This window comes from Salvelinus sp. IW2-2015, linkage group LG27 (assembly GCF_002910315.2).
Source record: "Salvelinus sp. IW2-2015 linkage group LG27, ASM291031v2, whole genome shotgun sequence".
Lineage (NCBI taxonomy): Eukaryota > Metazoa > Chordata > Actinopteri > Salmoniformes > Salmonidae > Salvelinus > Salvelinus sp. IW2-2015.
Genome location: NC_036867.1, coordinates 35,062,870 through 35,070,405, shown reverse-complemented (window position 1 = coordinate 35,070,405; position 7,536 = coordinate 35,062,870).

Sequence of the window (7,536 nt, the reverse complement as noted above, 5' to 3'; positions counted from 1 at the left end):
CAGAGCCGCCAGCCAGCCATGAGCAGCCAGAGCCGCCAGCCAGCCATGAGCAGCCAGAGCCGCCAGCCAGCCATGAGCAGCCGTCCCTCAGTCCGGAGCTGCCGTCCCTCAGTCCGGGAGCAGCCGTCCCGTCCGGAGCCCGTCCTCAGTCCGAGGCAGCCGTCCCTCAGTCCGAGGGCTGCCGTCCCTCAGTCCGGACTGCCGTCCCTCAGTCCGGAGCTGCCGTCCCTCAGTCCGGAGCTGCCGTCCCTCAGTCCGGAGCTGCCGTCCCTCATTCCGGTGCTGACCCTCATTCCGGTGCTGCCCCTTAGTCCGGTGCTGCCCCTTAATCCAGTGGGGTTAAATTGGAGGGTGGTCATTGGGAGGAGGCTACAAAAGCGGAGATTGACTATGGTGGGGTGGGGACCACGCCCAGAGCCTGAGCCGCCACCGTGGACAGATGCCCACCCAGACCCTCCCCTAGACTTTATGCTGGTGCGCCCGGAGTTCGCACCTTGAGGGGGGGGTTATGTCACGTTCCTGACCTGTTTTCTCTTGTTTTTGTATGTGTTTAGTTGGTCAGGGCGTGAGTTGGGGTGGGCATTCTATGTTATGTGTTTCTATGTTTAGGTTCATTGTCTGTTAGCCTTATATGGTTCTCAATCAGGGACAGGTGTTATTCATTTCCTCTGATTGAGAATCATATATAGGTAGGCTGTTTCACACTGTTTGTTTGTGGGTGATTGTCTTCCGTGTCTGTGTATGTCGCACCACACGGGACTGTTTCGTTTGTCGTTCGTGTATGTAGTCTGTTCCTGTTCGTGCGTTCTTCGTGTTCTGTAAGTTCGTTTGTTCAGGTCTGTTGACTTCGTTTATTATTTAGTAAATTCTCAAGTGTGTTTAGTTTTCGTCTTGTTAAATAAATATCATTATGTATACATCACCCGCTGCGCCTTGGTCCGCTCATTCACCACAAGACGACCGTTACAATAATAGTAGAGAGAATTATTTATTTCAGCTTTTATTTCTTTCATCACATTCCCAGTGGGTCAGAAGTTTGCATACACTCAATTAGTATTTGGTAGCATTGCCTTTAAATTGTTTAAATTGGGTCAAACGTTTTGGGTAGCCTTCCACAAGCTTCCCACAATAAGTTGGATGAATTTTGGCCCATTCCTCCTGACAGAGTTGGTGTAACTGAGTCAGTTTTGCCCACAAATTTTCTATAGGATTGAGGTCAAGGCTTTGTGATGGCCACTCCAATACCTTGACTTTGTTGTCCTTTAACCATTTTGCCACAACTTTGGAAGTATGCCTGGGGTCATTGTCCATTTGCAAGACCCATTTGCGACCAAGCATTAACTTCCTGACTGATGTCTTGAGATGTTGCTTCAATATATCCACATAATTTTCCTTCCCTCATGATGCCATCTATTTTGAAGTGCACCAGTCCCTCCTGCAGAAAAGCACCCCCACAAGATGATGCTGCCACCCCTGTGCTTCACGGTTGGAATGGTGTTCTTTGGCTTGCAAGCCTCCCCCTTTTTCCTCCAAAGATAACAATGGTCATTATGGCCAAACAGTTCTATTTTTGTTTCATCAGACCAGAGGACATTTCTCCAAAAAGTACGATCTTTGTCCCCATGTGCAGTTGCAAACCGTAGTCTGGCTTTTTTATGGCAGTTTTGGAGCAGTGGCTTCCTTGCTGAGCGGCCTTTCAGGTTATGTCGATATAGGACTCSTTTTACTGTGGATATAGATACTTTTGTACCGGTTTCCTCTAGCATCTTCACAAAGGCCTTTGTTGTTGTTCTGGGATTGATTTGTACTTTTCGCACCAAAGTACGTTCATCTCTAGGAGACAGAACGCATCTCCTTCCTGAGTGGTATGACGGCTGCGTGGACCCATGGTGTTTATACTTGCGTACTATTGTTTGTACAGATGAACGTGGTACCTTCAGGCGTTTGGAAATTGCTCCAAAGGATGAACCAGACTTGTGGAGGTCTACAATTTTTTCCTGAGGTCTTGGCTGATTTCTTTTGATTTCCACTGATGTCAAGCAAAGAGGCACTGGGTTTGAAGGTAGGCCTTGAAATACATCCACAGGTACACCTCCAATTGACTCAAATTATGTCAATTAGCCTATCAGAAGCTTCTGAAGCCATGACATAATTTTCTGGAATTTTCCAAGCTGTTTAAAGGCACAGTCAACTTAGTGTACCTGTGAATTATAAGTTACAGACAGAAATAATCTGTCTGTAACCAATTGTTGGAAAAATTACTTATGCCATGCACAAAGTAGATGTCCTAACCGACTTGCCGAAACTATAGTTTGTTAACAAGAAATTTGTGGAGTGTTTGAAAAACGAGTTTTAATGACTCCAACCTAAGTGTATGTAAACTTCCGACTTCAACTGTAAGTATTTTACACCACTGCAACCATAAATACTTCAGGACTTGCAAGCGCACATATTTTCTTTAGGAAATGTCTTGTTTTAGTTTTGTAAATATTATTCGAAGAACGTAAGTGCATATTTATTCCCCACTTTACAAAAATAAAATGAAATCACCTTGGCAGAAAACGCAATCTCCTTGGCTGCCTGCTGCAACACCCACCACAATGGCCTACCTCACGGAGATGCTGTGGCCATTCTGTTTGTTTGAGCCTACGGATGCATTAGATGGCTGCTATGTGATGCCTAGGCTAGAAAATTGTAATTCAACCAAGACACATTCATAACACAACGATACCAATATCTGAAGCTTTCATTTATATCATTGTTGCACAACAGAATACCACCTCCATAGCTATTTAATAATCACTGTGGAAGTGGGACTCCATATCAGACCGTATCATCTAGAACTGTAGGCTTACATGTTATTCCCCTCAAGCTTCACTCAATATAAACGCATCCTTCTCCAACTCCTCTCATATTTATGAGACACGTTTTAAGTCTGCCAAAAACAATCCCGCTATTACCGCATTCATGAGGCTTGTTCAAGGGGAAGGAGGATGTACTGTAGTAGGCAAGCTATCTGGTCCTTCCAAACAATGACAGCTTCATGAACACACATCTCTGAAACGGAATGCATGTCGATGTCCCCGCTGGGGCTAAACGGGTAGACTCAATGTTGTCTTGACGTTATTTCTTTCATGCACACAAACTTTGAAAAAACATGATGCCATTTATCTAATACAGGATTTGTAATGACCCCGCCAATCATGCACACACGCACTCAGACATACAATCATGTGCTACCAACGAATGTTGTATCACTGTTTAACATTAAAAACATGATATCTAATTAAGATTCCATTCATATATACAGTGTGACGTCTCTGAAAAGGACACTTTCTTTACAGAAAAACCACACGATTTCACATGTGGAAAATCACATGATTTCACATTAAACTTAATTAGGTCCTGTATGGCTCAGTTGGTAGAGCATGGTGCTTGCGTTGCCAGTGTGGGGCTGCCCATATGTAAAATGGCATCTATTATATTATTAGAAAACGTGTTTTTGGAACACTACCCATGCGATCATGTTTTCACGTGTAGTGTCGTGTTATCACATTAACTTCACATAAGATCACATGAAAAAGTGTGAACTTCATGTGGTTTCTCCATAAGGGTTAGTATTGGCTTCTTAGCGGATGAAGCCAAATGTGATATTTCAGAGGAGAGGAGCAGTAGAGCGCCTAGCACCCAGCCTTGAGGGTAAGAGTATTGCTGATTACTGTACAGCAAACTCATTCAAATTCCAGGCAAGGAAATCAGCACATTGGGCCAGTGGACACACACACCCACTCATTACCAAAGTTGTCGTGGAAACAACCTAGTTCTGGCTGGCACTGGGCCCGTGTGGAAGGGCCCAAAAAATTGTGAAAGACTCCAGTTACCCAAGTCATAGACTGTTCTCTCTGCTACCGCACAGCAAGCGGTACCGGAGCGCCAAGTCTAGGACCAAAAGAATCCTTAACAGCTTCTACCCCCAAGCCATAAGACTGCTGAACAATTAACCAAATGGCCACCAGGACTATTTAAAGTTCGGGTGAAGCCCCTTTGTTTTTAAACTGCTGCTACTCACTGTTTATTATCTGTGCATAGTCACTTTACCCCTACCTACATGTACAAATTACCTCGACTAACCTGTGCCCCCGCACATAACCTGTGCCCCCGTACATAACCTGTGCCCCCGCACATAACCTGTGCCCCCGTACATAACCTGTGCCCCCGTACATAACCTTGCGCCGCACATACCTGTACCCCCGCACATAACCTGTGCCCCGCACATAACCTGTTAACCCCCGCACATAACCTGTCCCCCGCAATAACCTGTGCCCCGCACATAACCTGTGCCCCGCACAATACCTGTGCCCCCGTACATAACCTTGCCCCCGCACATAACCTGTGGCCGTACATAACCTGTGCCCCCGACATAACCTGTGCCCCGTACATCAACCTGTTGCCCCGCACATAACCGTGCCCCGTACTAACCTGTGCCCCCGCACATAACCTGTGCCCCCGCACATTGACTCGGTACCGGTTATTTTATTGTTACTTTTTATTATTTTTTATTTTAGTTTTTACTTTAGTTTATTTAGTAAATATTTTCTTAACTCTATTTCTTGAACTGCATTGTTGGTTAAGGCCTTGTAAGTAAGCATTTCACGGTATCTGTTGTATTCGGCGCAAGTGACAAGTACATTTTGATTAGATTTGATTTGGCACATAGGGGTTTGAACTAAAGAAAGCATTGGGGTTCTGTCTGGGGAATGTATTAGCACATGAAATGTCCCCTAGCTCCCCTGAGACAGCAACAGCTAGTTATGTCAACCCAAAACATTGTTAGGAAGTCTGGCATGTACCGATATTAGATCATATTCTTCTGAATCCAACCATACAGCATAGAGTGGAAATAATAGTACATAACACCTGTTCACATGCTGATCCAGAACCATAAACCAAGGGAAATAGCTGTCAGTGCTGTTATTTTGACTGATGGGGAAGAAAGCATATTACACCATCCCTATCCCACAAAGTCTTCCCCTCATCTCATTTTCATACAGAGCTCAGCAGCTTCTTATGAACCCATGACCCACAGGGCTGGGTAGAGAGGAAGGGATTTGAGTTAGAGACTGACTGACAGTCTACCGGTTAAAACTGGTTTTCATCTGCCTGCCCCACTGCTAAGCACTTGATAGAAGGCTGTTTTGGGAGGGTTGTAAACAGCCTTTGAATTCAGCTGCGGATTACCGGCAGCAGGAGAGTGTGCTTTGGCAAAGGCAAGTAGAAAAGTATACTGAACCAATAAATAAACGCAACATGTAAAATGTTGGTCGCATGTTTCATGAGCTGAAATAAAAGATCCCAGAAATGTTCCATACGCACAAAAAGCTATTTTCGCTCAAATTTTGTTTACTTCCATCCCTGTTAGTGAGCATTTCTTCTTTTCCAAGATAATCCATCCACCTGACAGGCGTGGCATATCAAGAAGCTGATTAAACAGCATGATCATTACACAGGTGCACACAAATGGCGCCGGAGAAGAAGGCAGACGTTTTACGTGCCCCCAACCGATCGTGTTTTTGTTTGTCTGTTTATTTGTGTTGTTTGTAACTTATATTTTGTACATAATGTTGCCACTGCCGTCTCTTATGACCGAAAATAACTTCTGGACATCAGGACTGCGATTACTCATCACGAACTGGCAGAATCCTTTTTCCCCATAGTCTGACGAGCCCGGCGCAAACGATATACAGGTTTCTCGGGAACAGGCCCAGATCCCCGCGATTTGCGTGAAGAGGAGGCGGAGAAAAAGGGGCCGGAGGGGGGGCTGCCTTCTGAGAATGCGTAGGCGATCGAATAAACCCCCACTTCCTTCCATTCTGCTAGCAAACGTGCAATCTTTGGACAATAAAATTCAAAACTGTAATATCTTATGCTTCACGGAGTCGTGGCTGAACGACAACACTATCGACATACTGGTTATAAGCTGCACCGGCAGGATAGAACAGCGGCGTCTGGTAAGACAAGGGGCGGCGGACTATGTATTTTTGTAAATAACAGCTGGTGCATGATATCTAAGGAAGTCTTGAGCTATTGCTCGCCTGAGGTAGAGTATCTCATGATAAGCTGTAGACCACACTATATACCTAGAGAGTTTTAATCTGTATTTTTCGTAGCTGTTTACATACCACCACAATCAGGAGCTGGCACAAAGACAGCATTGAATGAGCTGTACTCCGCCATAAGCAAACAAGAAAACGCTCACCCAGAGGCGGTGCTCCTAGTAGCCGGGGACTTTAATGCAGAGAAACTTAAATCCGTTTTACCAAATTTATATCAGCATGTTTAATGTGCAACCAGAGAACAAAAAACTCTGGTTACTCCACACACAGAGATGCATACAAAGCGCTCCCTCGCCCTCCATTTGGCAAATCTGACCATAATTCTATCCTCCTGATTCCTGCTTACAAGCAAAAATTAAAGCAGGAAGCACCAGTGACTAGATCAATAAAAAAGTGGTCAGATGAAGCAGATGCTAAGCTACAGGACTGTTTTGCTAGCACAGACCTCCGATGGCATTGAGGAGTACACCACATCAGTCATTGGCTTCATCAATAAGTGCATCGATGACATCGTCCCCACAATGACCGTACGTACATACCCCAACCAGAAGCCATGGATTACAGGCAACATCCACACTGAGCTAAAGGCTAGAGCTACAGCTTTCAAGGAGCGGGACTCTAACCCGGAAGCTTCTAAGAAATTATGCTATGCCCTCCGATGAACCATCAAAACGGCAATACAGGACTAAGATCGAATTGTACTACACCGGCTCTGGCGCTCGTCGGATGTGGCAGGGCTTGCAAACCATTACAGACTACAAAGGGAAGCACGGCTGAGAGCTGCACAGTGACACGAGCCTACCAGATGAGCTAAACTACTTCTATGCTCACTTTGAGGCAAATAACACTGAAACATGCATGAGAGCACCAGCTGTTCCGGAAGACTGTGTGATCACGCTCTCCGCACCCGATGTGAGTAAGACCTTTAAACAGGTCAACATTTACAAGGCTGCAGGGATGGATGGATTACCAAGACGTGTACTGTGAGCATGCACTGACCAACTGGCAAGTGCCTTCACTGACATTTTCAACCTCTCCCTGTTTGAGTCTGTAATACCAACATGTTTTAAGCAGAACGCATGTGCCCAAGAACACTAACGTAACCTGCCTAAATGACTACCAACCCGTAGCACTCATGTCTGTAGCCATGAAGTGCTTTGAAAGGCTGGTCATGGCTCACATCAACACCATTATCACCAATATCCAGAAACCCTAGACCCACTCCAATTTGCATACCGCCCACAGATCCACAGATGATGCAATCTCTATTGCACTCCACACTGCCCTTTCCCACCTGGACAAAAGGAACCCTATGTGAGAATGCTATTCATTGAACGCAGCTAACCATAGGCCCTCAAAGATCATCAATAAGCTAAGGACCCTGGACTAAACACCTCACTCTGCAACTGGATCCTGGACTTCC